This window comes from Rhinopithecus roxellana, chromosome 14, assembly GCF_007565055.1.
Source record: "Rhinopithecus roxellana isolate Shanxi Qingling chromosome 14, ASM756505v1, whole genome shotgun sequence".
NCBI lineage: Eukaryota > Metazoa > Chordata > Mammalia > Primates > Cercopithecidae > Rhinopithecus > Rhinopithecus roxellana.
The window spans coordinates 50,170,743-50,175,253 of NC_044562.1; the positions used below are offsets into that span (position 1 = coordinate 50,170,743).

Genomic DNA, 4,511 nt, shown 5'->3' on the forward strand with positions numbered 1-4,511 from the left:
ATTTCAATACCATGAACCCTGTCCTTAAGAGTTAAATTCAAGAACAGATTTATTTTTTCAAAAACTCTTTAGTCTGGCCGGGCGTGGTGACTCACGCCTATAATCCCAGCACTTTGGGAGGCCAAGGCGGGCGGATCACGCGGTCAGGAGATCGAGACCATCCTGGCGAACATGGTGAAACCCCCTCTCTACTAAAAATACAAAAAAAATTAGCCGGGCGAGGTGGCAGGCGCCTGTAGGCCCAGCTTCTCCGGAGGCTGAGGCAGGAGAATGGCGTGAACCCGGGAGGCGAGATCACGCCACTGCACTCCAGTCTGGGAGACAGAGCGAGACTCCGTCTCAAAAAAAAAAAAGAAAAAAAAATCTTTAGTCTACAGAGTCTCAGTAATGGAGATAATAAACATAGATCTGTTTATTAAAGTGACATTTCACATTAATAACATTTGTTCAGTTTGGAAACAAAGGGAATTTAGCATTTTTAAGGTTAGAAGAAATATTTCCACCCAAATACCCTAAGTAATAACACTTAAAAATATAATATTTAAGTCTATTATCCTGGCTTTTCTAAGTGGTTGCTAAAGTTTTTGAATTTTTGTTTTGTCAGGATTAAAATTTTAAATTTTTGAAATTAACTTAGCTTTATTAATTTCTAAAAAACATTAGAAAATAATAAAGCCAGTGCCACTATACTGATGATAAGCACAGTCTTTTTTTTTTTTTTTTTTTGTCAGCATTCAAAATCTTTTTAATAAGAGGGTAGGATCCAGGGTTAGTTTTTGTAGCCTCGGCTGGTCAGTCCGCCTCTGGCATGCTCGAACTTCCGGCCCTTGGAGCGGACGTACGGTTTGGTGTGGCTGTGTGGGGTTCCTGGGTCCTTGCCGAAATGCCGGTACACCTCTAGGCCCTTGTGAGGACCGGAGAGCAGGACAGTGCCACAGCCCTTGGGGGAGTCCAGGGCCAGCTGGTCGAAAGTGAGGATCTTGCCCCCTGCCCTGAGGATGCGGCTGCGGGCCCCGGCTGGTCAGGCGCAGTGCACATACCTTAAATTTGGGCACCTCCTGAACCCGCACGTCATCCGTTATGGTCCCCACAACCACGGCCGTTTTTGTTTTCCCAGCCAGGAAGCTTCATCTTCCAGATCATCCCGGAAGGGACAGAGGCGGCCGGTTGGTGCGACTCATAAACAACCTCTTCAGCACAACCTGGTTGAATGTGGAATTGGTTCTTCTGGCCAGAAACCTGTACAACTTGACCAACAGCCTCAGGTAGATATCCTGGCTCTTGGGCTCCTTGCGTCGAACCTTTCGGTCCTTGTTGTGGCAGATGTCAACTCCCATGATGGCGCCTCCTGCTCGGCCAGGTCCGGAAAGCAGCACATTGTCTTTTAAAGAGCATGGAGCTATTTCTTTAACGTGAGTACTTAGGTGAAAATAAATGACCATTTTATGAAACTGCGTTTTAATAAGAAATCAGGAACACAGGTATATCAGATAATTTAGGAATGTTCACATAATCTCTCCATCTTCTTACATATAGATATCCATGCATACAGATATTCAATAATTTTATTATTCAATTAATAAAACATGCAACAATGTAATATAATAAAAGTAAAATTGAGTGTATTCTGGGTTTCTTAGAAAAAAATGCTTTTTCCCTTGGAAATTTTTCATATCCCTCTAATGTATCATCTATAGCAGAAGACAACAGGAATATGAGATTCACCACTTTAGAAAGAATAAAAACTCTGTGTAGTAATATAAGTCATTATTCACATTATGACTATTTCAAATTGCACCTTGATTTTCAAGTAGAGATCGAATACTTCTCAATGCTGGAGAAATTTCACAAAAAAGTCTGACAATATGCCATAAGATGGGAGGGTGGCAATACATTTTCTGCCCCTTCTCTGCCTACTCCTCATATACACAGGTATAGATTAAGAAAAAGGGAGAAAAGAGTATAAGAAAAAGTGGGGGTAGAATGGAAAGATAAAGCTGACTTGATTATCTTCAAAACAAAGTATTAAAATAACCAACCAGTACTTTCTTTAATAAAATATTTTGTTACCTATTAAATAAATAAATAATTTTTACCCAGAAAACTTCCAATCAGTTATCATGAAAAAAATATTAAATGAATGGCATGAAAATTACATGGAAAAAAATGTTTCTTATCATTCTATTCAAAAATTTTATGAGCGTCAATGTAAGAAAACAAATATGGAAGAAAAATATTAATTAAGCCATACAAGTGTCTAAATACCTACAAATGAAAACATTAGCATATGTTCTATCTCATATTTAAGATTCACTGGAGTATCTCGCACAAGACTCGGTATGCTTGCCCAAGTAACAGTATAAAGAGATGTAGACCTTTAACTTTTCCACCGCCTGCTATTAACAATGTCTCTACATTATAGAGTCAAGTTCTTGCAGCTTCCAAAACAAAGAAAAAAGAATTCTGTTCCCACCCCTTATTAAATTCAGACTGCTATAGGAACCATAAACAATTAGCCTTATATCCATGGCATTAATGCATTGTATACACTTTTTAAAAAATTAAGCAGAATTATCATTCTCTGAAAGTAGTCAATTTCTTTCTTTCTTTTTTTGAGATGGAGTTTCGCCCTGTCACCTAGGCTGGAGCGCAATGGCGTGATCTCAGCTCATTGCAACCTCCATCTCCCGGGCTCAAGCAATTCTCCGGCCTCAGCCTCCCAAGTAGCTGGGACTATAGGTGTGTGCCATCACACCACGCTAATTTTTGTATTTTTAGTAGAGACAGGGTTTCACCATGTTGGCCAGGATGATCTTGATCCCTTGACCTCGTGATCTGCCCATCTTGGCCTCCCAAAGTGCTGGGATTACAGGTGTGAGCCACCACGCCTGGCCCAATTTCTTTTAAACATATGAGAAAATGTTCAGCTAATCCTTCCTCCTCAGTGGGCCTAGGGAGTTTTTCTCAAGAAACTCAAGTCTCTTGTTACTCAAGGACTTTGGCCAACTGTTCATTTCCAACTTCCTGCCAGAGAGAGGGGCACTTTCACATCAGTATGTGCTCCATAGGCTTAGCTCCTTGGGAGCCAGGACCTTGTTTGCCTTGCTAATTATTGTAACTGTAATCTCTACAATGGTGTCTGTAATAGAAGTATTTCATAAATATTCATAATGATTTAATGAATATAATCAAAATTTCCTAGGTATGTGCTATATGCTAATTATGGTGAGGATCCTGTAAAATAGCCCCATTATTGCTACCAGGGTGAGGGACATTTTCTCGACAAAGGTAAAATTTATCCCATCTCTTTAGAGAATGATGTAGTACTTACTTGTAAAGCCAGATCACTACAGGAAACAACATGTCAACACCATCCTTGGCCATTTTCCTAAAGTAATTCCCCCGCCCGCTGATATGTCCATCTCCCTATGCGTTCATCTATATATGGCCTGTGATTTCTTGTATCTAAGCCAGATTTCCACTGTCTGCCTCCTTCCCCACTTTTCTTCTTTGTCCTCTGATACTACTATCTTCAAAAATACATTGTGTAGACCACTAGTTTATGCATATACTGTTTCTTCTTCTCAAAAAAGAATTCTAGCTTTTTTCCTGAGGGATTGCTTTCCTATCCACCCTCTAAATTGGACTCCACTCCTTCTTCTATACTCCATTAATTTGGGGCTTGAAGTGATCTTAGCATGTCCCTGAATACTCAGTGCAACTTCCAGATTACTGATGCTCCAACAATACTAGATAAAACCTACTTTGAAATTAAGCTCAATCTAATAAATGAGATATTTCTCTTATTATCATTTTCATCTGTCAATTGCATGGCTTCTCATTATTCAAATACTTCTTTTCTAACTTAAATCTTGTCATCATTCTGGTGTCCTTTGATAATGCAAAATAACATTTCCAGATTTTCAGCTATTTACTCTGCTTACTTTTGTAACACTAACAACGTCGGTTGTATTTTCAGTCATTTCCATGACTGAAAGTATTTATTCATCTCCCAGAAGTATTTATGAAATCCTGAAACTAGCATTCATTCTTCCAACTCTCACATTATCTATTTGTTCTTTAAGCATACTGAAATCTTTAGTTCCTTTACCTATTTACATTTTCCTATTAATTCCATTTAGTTTTCACTTGCTTTCCTAAATAGCTCAGACCTTGTGTCACATTGCTTCAACCAACTATTCTTTTGCCAATACTCTCAAATCCTTTGCTCCAACCAACTATTATTTTGCCAGTACTCTTAAATTCTTTGCCCCATTATGATCTGCAGCCCCAGCCAGGTAAAATCCCAGCCCTACAGTAATCCATTCAATACTTCAAAAATTGATGCATTCAAACTGATTTCATCATCTTCTCCCCCAAATTGCTTTTGGTTATACTGCGTATTTCAATAAAGAACTCCAAGGTGCTCAGTTCCAGAAATCTAAAAATTATTCTTAATGCTTCCTTTCTCTAATTCTATATCCAATCAATTATCAAGTCTTTGTAGTTGT

General features: G+C 38.8%; 1 pseudogene across 1 annotated transcript; it reads right to left on the reverse strand.

The window, feature by feature from the left end:
- Positions 1–769: 769 nt before the first annotated feature.
- LOC104657393 lies at positions 770–1,338 on the reverse strand (annotated as a pseudogene). The gene has a single exon (XR_004053236.1). The product of XR_004053236.1 is annotated as a 60S ribosomal protein L18 pseudogene (transcript).
- Positions 1,339–4,511: the final 3,173 nt, after the last annotated feature.